Raw genomic sequence first — 16,941 nt, 5'->3', positions numbered from 1 at the left:
TAAAAGATGGAGGTGTTCGTGCTTCAAAATCACAATATAAAGCAGGAGTCAGGTGATGTGTCACTGTCAAACTGGAACAGCACTAGTCTAAGGGTAGATATCAGCCTAGAGAAAGCATGCATTCTCATTCTGGCTTCGTCATTCACTAGATGTAAAGGCAAGTCATCAATGTCCTCGTCTGCAAAATGGAAATAACGTTCCTCCTTCGTCACCAGGACATTGAGTAATCAAAAAAAAAATAATATGTATGAAGTACTATGCAAGTCATATTTTATGTTAAAAAATACACTAATCATCAAGGAAGCCATGTTTTCCTCCAGGGAGAGGAAATGAGGGTTAACATTGAATACAGTGGTGCTATGTGATGCACAGTGCTCTTGCCATAAACTTCCCCATAAGTGGGAATCTGAGGGAGGTCCGGCCAGCGATGGGTAGTGGTCACAAGGCTGGACAAGAGGCATTTTGTGAAGCAGGCATTTTCCCACCATGTAGCTGACCCAGCTGCCAGGGACAAGCTCTTCCAGCCTAGCCCTGGCCCAGTCTGGAAGAGTGGCAGGGTATATGTGAGGAAGGCGTGGGCTATATGAGTCAAAGTAGAGTGGCCAGTGGGCCAGTTGTTGGGGGATACTGGGAACACCCTGGTGCCAATGCAATAGACACTTGAAGGATATTTAGGTCATATGGGGATGATAATGTCAAAATTCCAAAGAAGCATATTGTGTGCATGTAACACATTCATAGCCAAAGGTGAGCTGCCAATATGGCAAGTAGCCGCATCGGGATTTTTAAGTCATTTTAGGTATGTATAAAAATCTAAGAGCCTTCTTGGTGAAGCTTGTAAACATCTGGCAGAGGTAGTAAAGTTCTCGGTCCGCGTCCATGCCAGAGGAATCAGATTTTGCACCCTGGGGAGTGTCCACACCTGGAGCCAGGGACTACTGAAGTCATATGAGAAACATGATCCTGGCATTGGAAGCTTTCCCTGGAAGAGGAATTCGAAAAGTACCACCATTGGGGGACATAAAATCGTAGATGCACAGGACCAGACATAAAAATGAGTTAGGAGGATATCCAATACCCAATTCATATTCTGTTGAAGGTTATTACAAAGCCTTTGAGAGGAAGGAGGAAATAAAGGCTCTCTGTGAGGAAGAATTATGAGTTTTTTCCCTATGAGAAAAATATGTTCCTTTCCTGTTGTTTCTTATTGGGAAAAAAAAAAAGGAAGTGAAAATTGGAATTACTCTAAGAAGATCCTATAATATTTGGGTGGACTCCGTTTGACCACAAGCCCACTATTACTGAAACAAATCCAAACACATTTGATGACAAACTGGCTCAATGAATGTAGCGTAGTATTATTGGCATTGGGTATAGCTGTCACCTGGGCAACTAGAACCATTCATTCACTCGTTCATTCGGTTATTTATTCAGTTATCCAAATGTCTGAACAGGGAGGTACAAAATCCTCAAGGTAGGACATTCTGTCACTGTAGGAGCTTCTGTAGGTAAAGTGATGGCAACTGGAGTGGTCTTTTCAGCATGTATATCAATTTTATTTCACTTCTTTGACCAAAACCCAGTAGTTTCTCATCATGTTTAGAATAAAAATCTCAACCCTCTCTCATGGTCTTGGAGGATCTCTATGACCTAGCCACTGCTGATCTCTCTCCAAACCTGTCTTTCCCACGGTGTGCCTGCCCACTGTGCTTCAGTCACAATGGATATTCCTCTCTTATTCAAAAAAAGTGGAGGGTCCTCAAGGTCTTGGCACATGCTGTTCCTTCTGTTCCCCTCACTGTCTCCATACACTGTGTGTGCTCACTTTTCTCACTTCTCTGCTCACATTACCACTTCAGAGATGCTCCTAGTAACCCTTTTATCTGAAATACCACCATTCTCACACCACCACAGGTTCCATCTCCTCCACTATTCTACTTTGCAGTTCTTGTGTTCTGATATTTATTTATTTATATGTTTGTATCCTGTCTCCCCTTCCCTCTTCCACCAGAATATAGAGCTTTATGAGGGCAGGGACCCACGCTGTCATGATCACTGCTATGTGGGGAACAGTGCCTAGCACACAGAAGGCTCAGAAGAAAATATCTGTCACTTGAGCAAATGAAGGAAGGAGCAAGGGGTTGAGGTGGGGAAAGCAAATATGAAGGAGACTGTGGAATCTCTAAGCTTCAGTTTGTCCATCAGCCACCACCCTATCCTCTGTAGAGCTTATTTGCATTTTTTACTTCAATCTGCAAAGGAAGATGTGAATCAGTGCAGTAGGGCTGGGCTGGAGCCTGAGATTCTGCACTTCTAAGAGTCACTGAAGCGAAGCTGATGCTGCTGGTCCTCAGGCCAGGGGAGGAGAGGAGCTACACAGCCCACCCCATGCACAGAGCACTTCCCAGCCCCCCACCTCTCACCTCCTCCCCTCATCTCTGGGTCTCAGGTGAGTCAATGAAAGGAAAGCCTGGCTAGGGGAGAGTGCAGCATGAATCACCTGTCCCCAGGGCAGCTAAGAAGGATTTGCCCCGAGTTAGCTCTCCTAAGCATGCATTTCATGCTGTTAGGATTTTAACAGTTACTGAAGGTCACAGAAGCCATAAAACAGCAAAACCCAGACTACTTGGAATTCTGGGATTTGCGTTTTCTGACTGCATTCATTTTAAAAAACAAAAGCCTGGTTTTTCCAGGTTTTATTTTACATTCCAAGAGGAAAAGAAAACACTTGTCCTGATTCCTCCAACGTCCTCTTAAAGTTACATAGTCTCAGTTTCCGAGTCATCTTTACTAAAGAGACAAATGACCTAAGAGCTTTTTTATTCGGATAGCTCCTTGATGGATTTTGATGTCAATTCATAAAGAGTTATTTATTATCCTTTTCACTCTGTTTCTACCAAGACTGAAAAAAAGACAATCCCTTTGACAGTCTGGTGATGTGTTATCACCAGTGCTAGTAGCAGGGTTGGCAAATTTCTTAAACAGCTCCAAGTTGCAGAGTAGCCACTGGGATGTAATGGTGGTAAGTCTTTCCCAGTATAAATTAAGAACTGTGTCAGATAGCATTAGGTATCCTGTGCCATCTTTTCACAGAACAAGAAAGTAGCTTCTCTCTGTGTTTGACTTATAAATAGCAGGTGAAGACTAAAGAAGACACAGGAAAGAGCACACAGTCTTGCTTTCATTCTGTAGATGAGTTCACAGAAGCCCAGAACAGTTGGATCATCTGCCCATCATCATACTGCAGAACTAAGACTGCTGGTCAGTGAGCCTCAAGCCTTCTCCTTTATTGTCACTAATATTTATTTATTTATTCATTCACTTATTTATTATTGCTAATATTTAGAAACAGGAATTCTCTGTCACATGAGCAGGTGGGGGCCACCCTCCTATCTGATGTCTAGTCTCTTTTATGAAGGCAGGGGCTCTCTGTTGCATTTATTTCTGCATCCACCACTCCTTATTCAGTACCTGGCATATAGTAGGTTCCAAATAAGTGTTTTATTGATGAATGAATGTCATTGCTATTTGCTAAGAGGAGTATTACAGTTTCTGCTTTCTTTGACATTTTCTTGTACGTTTTTATTGTTCTTTCACGTTTAAACATAGTTAGCATCATGTCAGTCTCTTTGAATCACACTAAACTGTATTAACAAACATAATTGTGGGTACAGATTATGTGGGGGAAAACTTGTAGTTGTAACAGAGAAATTGATTAGAAAACTAAGGTTAAATTAAATTTACTTATTAAATATATTAGCACATACGAAATCCCTCTTCCTTGCAGTATGATAGAGAGGAATAGACATAAACCCCACAATTTCTTCTCAGAAGGAAACATTTGTTCATAATACTTAGGAGCTCAGTCTCTGGTGTTGGCAAACCTAGGTCAAAATCCAAGTTTTTCCAACGAATTTAAGCAAGCTTCTCTGAACCTTGATTTTCTCATCTGTGAAAGGGGATGTCAACGGTTGATAGTTTTCAGGGTAGCTCTGAAAGTACAATGGAGGATGAGCTGTGTTGACAGCACCGTGTCCAAAGTAAGGGCTAAGTAAGTGTCAGCCACTCCCATCACAATCCTTGTTCTCATCACTACATCATCATTACAGTCCATCACTGTGCGGGAGGAGCCACCAGCTGTTGATGGGCCTTGGATATAAACACAAGCAATTTCTGAAATAAGTAAAGGCTCTTGAATTGAATGTTTAAACAAAATAATTCATTTAATAAGTCAGGATATGCAATGTGTTTACCAGATTTGGTAGTTAACTGGATCCATTTTACACTGTAGCCAAGTTAAACCGTTAACCCCTAATCCCTTCTCAGACAGGACTTAGCAGGAGCTTTGAAGCCAGCCCCTCCTCTAGTGCAACTCGGGCATTTCATCTTCCTTTTGCTCTCCTTACACAGAACCCAGGACCGAGAGCTTCTCCACATGTGGCTTGCATGTCATTATTGCTTCCGTCTCCTCAGCAAACTCTCCATTTACCCTCTTGCCCCTTTGCCTCCCCTCCCCTCCACCACCCCCACTCCCGGGCACACACATGTTGTCACCTGCACCAGAAAACTTCTTTGGTTGCTTTTTGTCAAGTGGCCTGGTTTACTGAGAAACCACCTTCCCTTTTGCTTTTGTTCCTGGTGGGAAAAGCTCTTTCTTTTCCTTCCAGGACGTCCTGTCATTGAGACCATATAATATGTTTCCTGGCCAAGTGCCACAAGGAAGATAGTCCCTAGCCCCAAACCACAAGCTCCCTTTGGAGGTGGCTGGTGTTCACTTTGAAGCCCACCAGACCTCCCCACAGCTTCAAGGTCCTCACATAGTGGGTGGCATGGTCCCAGCAGGATCCCTCTACCCCTTCCCACTGTGTGTGTGGAAGTTCAGCCCCAGCACATTAAGTGTCAGAAGATTGCTGTTTTTCTTCCCTCTGCTCCAATTAGCTTTCTAGTTCCTGTTTCACTCTTCCCTTGTGTTTGCTCAAAACAATGCAAGATCTGAGATTTCCTAATTTACACTGTGTTTCTCTGCTTGGGCATTCTGCAGCGTGTGAGAATAACAGACAAAAACAATCCCGTCTCCATTTTTATACCAGTGCCACCCAGGCAGCTCAACTCTGAGGTCCTTTGTATTCTAGCCATGTTTAGTGGCTGGGACTTCCAGGACACCGTTTAACAGTAGAGGTTCAGAAAGGGCAGGACCAGGGAAAGGGAGATCAGAGGCTATATGGGAAACATAGTAAACATGGTAAACACTGGCTCTCTACAGGATGGCATTTTAACACCACTTTTGTCTGATCTGTAGGGAACACTGTGGCAGCAGGAACTGGGATCTCCAGATGTTGCCAAAGCGAGATTTGACGTGCAGCTGGAGTAGGATAGTTCCTGGGGGCCCATCAGTTTAAGTCAAGCAGAAGCCCCAGAAAGGTCTATGGAAATGAAAAAGGGGATCAGAGGTTCATCTGTAAGGGATAGTGAGTGCATCAGAAATGAAAGCTATTTTCAAAGTCCTGGTGCAGTATAGAAATGGAAGCATCGTGGCTGGGCGGACTCAGGGTACAACCTATTGGAGCAATGAAACCAATTCCTGACCCCATTCCTAAAATGGTACTTACTCAAAGCAGGACTGCTTCACCTCTCCATCCTGGCTGGCTTTGGCGGTGGACCTACAGATTTCCATTTCTCCCAGCCTTGCTTGTTTATGCAGAACTGGGCTGCCCACTTCTACTGTGATATCTGCAGAACTTCTCAGGAGTACACCTGTGCTCTCACTTTATAGCACTTTGCTAGACAAATCTTGGTGCCAGATCTATGAGCTTTGCTCTTGAGCATCTTGATGTCTGATAGAGTCTGATCCTGAGACCACAGGGCTTGTTAAGATTTTCATGGGATCCTTCTGTCAGAGTCGTCTACTGTGGATTTGTCCCATTTCTGCTAGTGAATCAGCCGATTTAGACGATTGACTCAAGTTACCATCTAAATAACAATTTAGATGAACAATTTTTCATCTAAACAATTTCTTGAAAGCTCCCCATTTTCCTCTTTTGAAAAAACAAAGCTTAGAACAGTCTAGCCCTCTCTATAAAGATTTTGCATTTTGTGATGGTGTCTATTGATCCAAGGGTGAAAGCAGATCATACAGAACCGGTCAGTCCCCCTGGTTCCCATGAAATCAGGTCAGTCTTGATCTATGTGGCATTTAAAGGATGAAGAAGCATTAAGAATTAGGCAGGTTAGTCTGAAAATTAGATCCTGACCTTGACAGGATATTTGCTATCTGTGGTGCTTACTTTTTTCTATCTCTTGTCTGACAATTCTGGTCCATTGTTTTAGCCCACTTATTAATTATCGTAGTAAGTAAATGGACTTAGTATTTCATTTTGTGCTGTTATATCAATATCTGGGCAATTTATAACAAACAGAAATTTATTGCTCATAATCCTTGGATCTGAGAAATCCAAAATCAAGGTTCTGGTTTCTAGTGATAGTCTTCCAGATACATCATCAGATGGTGGAAGGCAGAAGGGCAAAGAGATAAAAGAGGACCATAGTCTTCCTTTTAAATGACATTAATTTTACCCATGAGGGCCAAGCCCTGTGGCCTAGTCACATCTCACAGGTACATCATAACAACACTGTTATAATGGCAATTGAATTTCAGCATAGGTTTTGGAGGCTATAGATATTTAAACCATAGCACCGACTTTCTGCAAACATTTAACAGGTTAACAATGAACTCATTATTTACATGGCATCCATAACCCCAAGTTCACCAGGAGAGCCTCTCTGTTACTCTATTTCCACACATATTAGAACATTTACAGTAATCAGATGTACCATGGATAAGGCCTTACGTTTTTCTGAATCTTCATTTCTTTAATCTGTGGAAGACTCTCAAGCTGTAACAGTGAGGATGGGCTCATAGTGCAGTAATAACAAATAAGCCCCAAATCTCAGAGGTCTTAAAGGACAAAAGTTTAGATCTCATTCATGTACTGTGTGCAGCATGGGTCAGTGATGGAATCTGCTTTTCCTAGTTACTCACTGACCCAGGAAGTAACTGAGAGGAGGGGGTGAGTCTAAAGGGAGGCTTAAAACTCACTTAAGTTCTGCTCAGAATTCGCTAACCAAAGTGATGATGAAGCCACACCTAACTTCAAAAAGAGTAGGTGTGTTAGGTTTTTGTCACTGGTACAAAATATGGGGAGAATCAACTTAGAGGAGAAAAAATTATTTTGGCTCTCAGTTTCAGATGGTCAGTCCATGGTCAGCTGGTTCTAGTCCTTTGGCCCTGAAGGAAGGGGAATGTCATGGCAGAAGGGCTGAGGAAAGCAGTTCATTTCATAGAGGGCGGGAAGGAGAGAGAGAAAGAGGAAGAGACCAGGGATGAGATAAACCCTTCCAGGGTACACTACCTGCTCCCTCAGGCTAGGCCACAAATTCCGCCATTTCCACCTCCCTCATCCATTGGTGAGGTGGGAGCTCTCATAGTCCAGTCACTATACAAAACCCCACCTCTGGATATTGCTGCACCAGGGACATGAGCCTTTGGGGGACACTGTAGAGCCAAATCATAACAGTGGGGAAGGGCAGTCCTCCGTTTTCCAGAACAAATGACGCTGAAAATTCTGTGAAGCACTGTAATGAGAACTCCACCCCTGGAAACATGCATGATAAACCCTAAGACCCTATAGCACTATTCAAACGTAAGGTGGTGTTATCTCCTTTTTGAAAGAGCCAGGGCAAGGTCAGTATGGTGATGGATATATATGTACATATATATAACACCAGCTTTGTGCTGTTCTATTTTATGGCTATTCCTTAATTCTCTAAGTCACTTCAATTGATGGAAATTCCCTGTAATTCAAAAAGATCTTGGCTTCATGCATCTTCATTCACTGAGTGCTTTCCTAGTTTATTCCTCTCAGACCTGGGGTCTAAATGCTGCATCTGTTCTAATGCCATTTGGTGATTCTGTAATGGACTCTGTGCAGAATATGCTCTGTCAGTGTCTTAGTCCAGTCTTGCTGTGCCTTTTATCTGATGACACACATTCTCTATGTTTCTATTACCAACAGTTCCCCCAGAAAGAAAACACCATGTTCTTAGGGTTAGCCAAAAAGTTGCTCATTAATAGACCCAGTCCTGGTATGGGATATTTCCAGATCATATCCCTTACGTTGCCCAAGTAAACTCCTTGTCTATTTCCTTTACTTTAACTCTTTTCCAGTGACATGATGTTTTCTTCTTTTCCACTTGTGGACCTAATTTGGGTGCCATAAATATTTTAGAAATATGTAGCCATTACATCTTAGTGATCGGCTCCTTATGATAACTTCAACACTGCTTCTTTTTTAATATTTAATTTAAAACCTAGTATTTTTATTCAGTTTCCATTTGGATCATGCGTGACCTTTTTCTCTCCTGTGTTCTCCACCTCCTGGATTTGCATTTCTTCTCTGATGCATTACTTAGCCTCTCTTCTTAAGGTAGGCACCAACCTCACATGCAAAAGTAAATCTTCATCTTAGGAAAAAAAAAAAAATAACAGCTTGTATATCCCAAACAGAGTGAGCAAAAAAAGTTGTGATCACAAACTATTGAGACACCAGGGCAGAATACTCTGATTTGATCTGCAAAAGGTTTATTGAGTACTCTTGGTTTTAATGTTTGTGGATAGGAGGGAAGGACTAGAGAGAGAGAGAGACCCAGCAAGAGCCTTGGCCTACCCCACAGGCAGCTCAGGATCTAGAATGACCCTCCAGATGTGCCCTGAATTGGGTTGCAATAGCCAGACCTTTTTCCTCCCCCACTGATCAGTCATGGGATAAGGGCTATTTCTAAAAACAAAGTGGCACTCCCCACAGGCGATCCCTAAAGGGGCTGAAACCTGAAAGCTCTCTGCTACCAGCACTTCCAGCAGCTAAGTCAAGCCCTTCAATGCAGGGGTCACTGGGTGGTGCCTCACAGTGTCTGACACAAACAGAGCAGATTAGGAAACTGGTAGCTACAGTCCAACTCCTCCCTATCTCATAAACTCCGAGTGAAGAAGGCAATTCTGCCTAGCCCAGGGATCTATCCTCTCCCTGCCATTCACCCATGTTGCTGACAATGGACTTGAAGGTCTTAATGCATTTTTTGTTGCTTTCCATTATCCTTGGGTGTTTCAGAGCAGATCCTGCTTCCTTCTGCTTTGGCTGTCCTTGGCACTGTCTTTTAAGGAGACCTCCTCATCATTTTCTTTTTCCTGCTGCTATGACAATCATTGCGTCCTTTGCATTATAATTGCTCTACATATGGCCTCACATTCCTCTTCTCGACTTCAGATGGGATAGTATGCTTCCAAACCTGAGTTTGCTTCGTAAAATTTGGGCTACTCCGGGTGGCAAGCTGCTGAGCATATGATTCCTTTGCCTTTTTCTTTGAAAAAAGCTACTGCTGGAGAGAGCTCCCCACCCTTTCTTCTTTCATCCCACAGATCATTTCCATACATCCCACTCGATATTGCCTGGCAGCATGGGGACAAGAATAGCATGGAGCCTTGAAACCCACAGAAGAGCTGCAGCCTCCCCCCACTCCCTTGTATACTTGTGAGCTGAGCTGCTAACAAGTGGCACAATCGATTCATTTGAATTTCATCTCCCTTCATTTCCTCTGCCTTCCCCCTGGTGCTGGTGATAATGAGCAGACCCAAGGAGGCAGATGGAAAGGGAAGAGAAGCAGGGGTTGAGATAATCCGCCGGTTTAAATAGTCAGAAATTAGCCTTAACTCCCCCGCCCTCCCACAGCTTTGTGCCATCCCACAGTGGCTGCTGGATGGAGCCACCAACCAAGGAGATATTTCATAAGTAGCCTCTGGAAAGTTTTTTTTTTTTTTTCTTTCTCAGATTCTTTCCTGCTTTGGTACTCTAGAGATATCTTGTTGAAGCAACCATCTTGGTCATCTCAGAAGGAGATGCATGCCTGGGAAGACATAAGATGGAAGTTTCAAGATAACAGATTAATATGAAAGGGATAAGTGTTTAAAAAATATGCCCAGTAGCTCTTTCAAGCCAGTGTGGCATCTGCTGTTTTCTGGTAGCAGAGAATGCTTCCCTACAGAGGGGAGCAGGCACACATTTTAAATAAGGGACCACTGAAAGAGTAATGTTGCTTCTTTGTGCCAAGGGAAAGAGTTCAGTGTAGCCAGGGAATATTTGCCAGCACGGTAGAGAATAATGACTGTCCTACCAACCCCCATGGCTGCCTGTAGACCAGCAAGAACGGCCTCTGCTGTCAAAAATTGTTGGCTGGCTGTGAACAGATCCGCTGGGATCTCCAAACATACAAAAATCTACTACTTAGAAAGGAAAAAAAAAATGTACCTCTTTACATGACCCAGGCCTCAGTTTCTCCATTACAGAATGAGCACCCCCTGCTTCAGCTAGAGAGAGGCCAGTGTCTGCAGCCCCAGCGTTCACCTGGCCTCCAGGGAGTCCCACAAGCTGAGCACTGGAGTCCTTGCAGCTGCTCCATCTCCATAAGGATGGATAATGATACCTTTCCTTCTAACCAGAATCAAAGTAGAGGCACAGGGGGAAATGCTGACACATGGAAATGAAAAAATCCACCAGGACAGATTCCATCTCTCCCTGCCTCACCCTCCCATAAATATCTCACCTTCTCATTTTGACTCTGTGTGTGTTTGTTTTGGCAGGGGGGACAGGCGGTGCCACAGGCTTGCTGGCAGTGTATCTTAGACCACCAGGACCCTTTCTGACATGCTAAGCAAGAACATCTCCTCACAGAGCCTGTCCTCCTGCTGACCAGGGACATCTCTGGGTGATTTGGGGTGAGCAGAGATGTCATTCTCAGGATCAGGCCCGATGTCAGTGTTTGTGAACTGGAGGCTGCTTTCTCCATTTTTTTCCAGTGAGAGAGGCTCTGTGTGTTATTTGAAATCTAATTGCATGAGGAGAAGCTCACAATTAGTAGCTCTCCCTCCTCCTCCTCCTCCTCCTCCTCCTCCTCCTCCTCCTCCTTCATTTCCACACGGACTGCATACAGATGAGAGATAGCCAAGTCTGCCCTGGGGAAGGAGGAGCCCAGCTCTCTCCTCATCAGAGTGTTAAGTTTGTGAGAAACTCCAGCATGTTTTCAGCTACTCAGCCCTTCATTGAGCAAACATGTCCAGAGCCCACACTGTCACCAGCCCACAGGTCACCCTGGGGACACCCACAGATGTGATGTTCAGATGGTCCACAGGCCCAACCGATGCATGGATGCTTTTTGCTCTGTTCTGTCCAATCCTTCCATATGTGACTTTAGGGATTGCTGAGTTGGCAACAGAAAGAGAAGGGAGCACTCGGGTGAGCTATATTCCTGGCTAGACAGAGTGTTACTAAGTCAGAGAATCAGGGAGACCATGCCAGACTCGTTCTCTTCATATGCTCATAAACTGTGACTATATAATGCAAAAAAACAACCACCAGTGGAGTTGTTAGCACTTGACCGAATACATGTTTGAGCTGGCTATATATAAAAATTGCTTTGATACACTAGCTATTTGGTCACAATTTCTGTCTTTTGGGAAAGGAAATTTATGACTGCATGTTAATATGATGGCGATCTACTTTTTAAAAGTTAGGCAAGCCTTTAACAGGAGGCAAGATGAGGATTTACACTATCTTATTCTGGAAACAGCTCTTTCTTCTGCTCAACTTGCATGGCTTTTTAGCCTGGATGGATTCCTACCATTTTTACTTATCTTACCTGCCAGTTGGTTCACTGAGATAGAGTAAATGAAAGGATAGAGAATACCAATTCAGATTTACTTCAACTGGCCTGTTAACATCTGAGCAAGGAGATAGAAGAAGTCTCACTGCATCATATAGACAATTAAATGGGCTTGGAAAGTTTTATTTGGTTTGTTGTTGACAAAAGTTAAGTCCCTGGGTAGCTGTTAATTTTTCCGGGTGGTTCCCAGTGGAAAATCAAGCCAACTCGCGTTCATGAATTTCCCAGTAGGGATTTGTTGAGCTGAGCTGCACGGTATGGAAAAGATAGGCCATAATCTCAGTTCTGATTTCCGTTTTTTTTGTTTGTTTGTTTGTTTTTTTGTTTTTTTTTTTTTTGAGGGATTTCTTTCCTGTGAAAGGAAGATTTCTCTTGGTTGGAAAAACACAGACTATCTGAGAAGATAAAGAACCCAACTGGAGCCAGGCACCTTGGTGAATGCCTATAATCCCTGAGGCTTGGGAGGCTGAGGCAGGAAGATCATAAATTCAAAGCCAGCCTCAGCAATAGTGAGTCACTAAGCAACTCAGTGAGACCCTGTCTCTGAATAAAATACAAAATAGGGCTGGGGATGTAGCTCTGTGGTTGAATAGTGTCCCTGAATTCAATCTCCAGTACCTACCCCCCCCCACAATAAAACAAGAACACAATTGGAGAATAGAGCAATAAGGATGTTTCTAAATCAAATCCAAGCCATTGATCTAAAAGGAGCTGCCTTGTTGATTCACTGGCATAATTAGGTAAACAGGAGGCAGCCTGTCTGGTGATCCCACTGTGAGAATTAAATTGTACTCGGGCACTTTCTATGTTTGACCTTGTTTTGGTTGGTGTTACATTTTGTCTTCTCCTGTAAGGAGGACCTCAGTTTCTTTGAACAATATATGTCACTGGATAACATAAATGAGCAAAATGTTGACCTTGTATGATCTCCCATGAGATGCTTGGGAAGGTGGCTTTAGAATGTAGGTTAAGGTGCTTAATAAAAATGAAAACCCTAAATCTGGGGCAAATCGTATGAAGGTTGGGGATGCTTTGCACACCACTGGGTTTCTGCCAACAGGTCGCAGGGTAGCAACGTTACTTGGCTTGATGGGCAGTGGTTCTGAAAGAAAACATGATGAGATTCAAAATAGCTGTTCTGGTTATGAGCTGATTCCTGGCTACCTGGCTTCCCATTTCATACATTATCTGTGCAATCTGTCTCAACTCCAGGCCTTTTATCCACTTCACTGACTCTGTAGCCAGATTTTGAATTCCTGATTAGGAAAAACACTGGATGGAAGGAGAAGCCGAGTGCAAATGATGTCTCTATTCCTCTCTAATTGAAATCAGGAAGCAGGCGTCAGTCTCAGGTCATCGGCTTGGGTGATTTAGGGAGAATTTGTGTGAGGCCACAGTTCTGGACAAGGCTTGCTGGCGGGTACATGGCCTAAGTAAAGTGGGGAACAGATCTCCCGGGGCTCTGCACTTCAGGCTGGCTAATGGATAGCAGGCTCCATTTCACGGAAGTCCTCTGCAGATGAAACGTGCAATGAGAACCTCATACTATCCATGTGCTTGCAGTGATTCTTGAATTAATAAAATGTTATATATTTCAGTTCTGGATGCTCAGGATTCCCAAGGCATAACATTTAAATTCTTCATTGGATCTTTGGAACCTTTGCTTCCTTTGTCGTCAGCTCTTTGATGTTTGTCTTGGGTGTTTGCAGGATAGCTTCTGAGAGCTGGGGAGAAGTAGCAAGCGCACACACAGACACTTGGAATGACCACATGGGTCCTGTTTCCATGAGTAATATTTTTTTTGTGGGGTGGGTACTGGGGATTGAACTCAGGGACACTCGCCCACTGAGCCACACCCCCAGCCCTATTTTGTATTTTATTCAGAGACAGGGTCTCACTGAGGTGCTTAGCACCTCACCATTGTTGAGGCTGGCTTTGAACTCGCCATCCTCCTGCCTCAGCCTCCCAAGCTGCTGGGATTACTGGCATGCACCACCACGCCCAGCTCCATGAGTAATGTTTAAAACAAAAACTATTCAAAAGTGAACACTAGCTTACATTTATTGTGCACTGGCTGTGCGCCAGGTTTTGTTCTAAGTCCTTTACCAAAATAATCACACTTTATCCTTCGTATGAATAGAAGAAGTAAGGACTACTGTTGTGCTCATTTTATGGATGAGGAAAGCAATATTCCCTGTGGAGAATAGGTTTAGAGTCAGACAGCTTAAAGTCTGAGTCCTTGCTCCTAACCACTAGACTATACTGCTAGAGGGCACTGACTGCACATAACACACTGTGCTGGATACCAGGAATATATAAGCAAACAATATTTAAATTTGTTGTTCAGATCTGACCTTATAATTGCATAAATATCTTTCATCTGTGTATCAGTTTTTCTGGGCTACTCAGAGGTTACCATAACAACTTGGAACATTATTGACTGTGATGGTCAGCCGATAGAATTAGGTAATTTGGTTTCTAATGACAGTGGGATGGCTGATATCCTTCAGCATGGAGCAATTATAACATTTTTGAATGAGTTCCTTAGTATGCTTTTCTTCAGAAGCATATTCTTTCATTAATTGTTACTGTACAGGTGTTTAAATACCGATCAGACCTTGTGAAAATAAATATATATATATATATATATATATTCATTTGTTAAAATATTTATGTGCATCAATTAGCTTTGGCTATATTTTAAGTACCCCTAAATTTAGTATCATTTATTATTATTCACAAATCTGTGAGTAGCATGGTGGTTCTGGGCTTAGCTGGGCTCATTCATTGGTGTGTTTCTCAGCTAGATTAGAGAGTTGGCTCTGGGGATCTGGGCTGGGCTTTCTCGTGTTGGAGTGTGGTTGGCACTGAGTTGAGACAGCTGGCTTCTTTGATGTTGTCTCAGACCTCTCAGCAGGCTAGCCAGCTCTGGTTAACATGGAGACTGGACAGAGTTCCAAGGGCAAAAGCAGAAGCACATAAGGTCTGTTGGAAGGGCCTGAGATCAGAACTGGCACAGGGGCCCTTCAACCTCAGGGTATAGTCAAAGCAAATCCCAAGCCAGCCTAGACTCAAAGTGTGGGAAAAATAGACTCCAACTCTCAATGGGGGATGATTTGGGATCCCTTTGCCAAAAAAGCATGGATAACACAGAATGAAGAGCAACTAAAAGCCATTTGTGGAAACAATCTACCAAACCATGTGAAACAGGTATCATCATGTGCTCATTTTACAGATGAAAACATAGTATCCAATGTTAAGTAACATGCATTAAAAATCATAAAACTAAGCCAGGCCTGGTGGCTCACGCCTGTAATCCCAGCCACCTGGGAGGCTGAGACAGAGAATCATGAGTTCAAAGCCAGACTCAGCAAAAGCAAGGTGCAGAGTAACTCAGTGAGACCCTGTCTATAAGAAAAATACAAATAGGGCTGGGGATGTGGCTCAATGTCAAGTGCCCCTGAGTTCAATCCCAGGTACCCACCCCTTCCAAAAAAAAAAAAATCACAAGACTAATGAGTAGCAAATTATTAGCAATAAATAGTAAGTGGTTGAACAACAAAGTAAATAAATTTAAATATGTCTAACTCCAAACCTCTTTTTAAAAATGCCATTTGTAAGATTTTATGGGCCTTTAAGAATTATATTTTTAAACAGTATTTTCACCAAAAAAATGGTGACTGAAGATGAAGAAATAGCAAAAGATAAAATTCAAACATGATAATAGCCCATTTGTTTTAATTTACTTATAGGCATGAGGAGTTTTAATCAAGGGACATTAATTAAACAAAAAAAAATGACCCTTAGCGATAGCTGTGAATTATTAATTTTTTCATCTTTGCCTACACATATAGTAATTGGTGTTGGGTATTTCTCCATGTTAATACTATGCAGCTTGATAATGATCAAGTGCAATTAGAATTCTCATTTGCAAAACTCACCACTTTATACTCCTACGGAGCATTTTGGTAAAGTGAGGGGATATAGCCAGTAGTAGAGGTAGTCTTAGATGCTGCTCAGTTAGGTTTGAATTTAGCAAATGTCTTATTCTGTGGATGGTTACACTGTAAAAATAAAGAGATGAGGATAGGGGCTTTGGCAGGGGGCCACATCTATTTGGGAAATTCTGGGTTAGTTGATACTTGAATGCAAATTATCAGAAACTTTAACAGATTGATATCCATTGACTTCAGGATATTTACTTGGTAGAACCTTCAGATACCTAGCCTTTTATACAACCCCTGGAAAAGCCAAACTCGGTTCTGATCCCTTTGCAAGTGTATTGGAGTCAGTAATATTGGTCAAGCATCTACTATGAGACAGGTATTAGCAAAACCATATCAGAAACCAATGAAATGGGTATTATTCTCACTTATACTCAAGGAAACAGACCCCCGCCGGCTGCTATCAGAGCTGAGAGTTTTATTGTAGTAAAGGTAGTTTTATTTAGCTTATTTAAATGACTGTCCAGGGGGGCTGATCAGGAAGAAATACCATGTTTCAGATACTTTGTAAAATATTTTATAGCCCTTAACAGATTAGGTTATCAGTCAGTGCCCACTGGCCAATCCCCTTTATTGTCTAGTTAATTATATGATAGCATTCATGGCAAAAAACATTACAACAGTAGAAAATGGTGTAAGATAAAAAATATAAATTCACCTCTATACATCCAGAACCATTTCTAGAGGTAAGATTTTTATCAGTTTTTTTTCATAATTCTTCCATAACATTTTAAAGCTCTTGTGTGTATATGTGTATGTGTGTCTTTCTGTTTTGCACATAAAAATTTTGCCTGTGATATGTCATTGACTTTTTTTTTTTATAATCTGGACTTGTAGATGACCTCATTCTTTTTATTGATGTAACCATATTTATTTAATCAATCTGTTTGTGGTGAGTAGATTTATTCTAGTTTTTAAAATCCTTTTTCTTTTTCTTTCTTTCTTTCTTTTTTGTTTTTTGCTCTAGCAAACAATGCCTCAAAGAAAAAGCAACCTTATACATATATCTTTGCTTAGCTATGTTTTTCAATGAAAATACATAAAGGGATCATTTTCCCCCAGTGACTCTTCTTGGAAAAAACAGTGGACTATAGCCAAGAAAATGTTGCAGTATCTGTAAAATAAAAAGGCCTTTTTAAATATAAAGTTTTGACCAAAAAAAAAAAAG

The 16,941-nt window shown here is 42.3% G+C and overlaps 1 protein-coding gene across 21 annotated transcripts in view; it reads left to right on the top strand.

Moving 5' to 3' along the window:
• The window catches only part of Lrrc3b (leucine rich repeat containing 3B), an 84,497-nt gene that overhangs the window by 52,015 nt on the left and 15,541 nt on the right, over positions 1-16,941 (top strand). For 2 of the 21 annotated variants that reach the window (XM_040289873.2, XM_078038280.1), the window contains exons 1-2: positions 2,236-2,449; positions 3,135-3,261. The exons of the other annotated variants lie outside the window; for them this stretch is intronic. The gene's annotated coding sequence lies outside the window, so the exon portion shown is untranslated. Of the gene's footprint in view, positions 1-2,235; positions 2,450-3,134; positions 3,262-16,941 lie in introns of those variants that run through there. 21 annotated transcript variants of the gene reach the window in all.

The sequence above is a fragment of the Ictidomys tridecemlineatus genome, chromosome 2, assembly GCF_052094955.1.
Source record: "Ictidomys tridecemlineatus isolate mIctTri1 chromosome 2, mIctTri1.hap1, whole genome shotgun sequence".
NCBI classification, from domain to species: domain Eukaryota; kingdom Metazoa; phylum Chordata; class Mammalia; order Rodentia; family Sciuridae; genus Ictidomys; species Ictidomys tridecemlineatus.
This window is presented reverse-complemented; position numbering and strand designations above follow the sequence as displayed.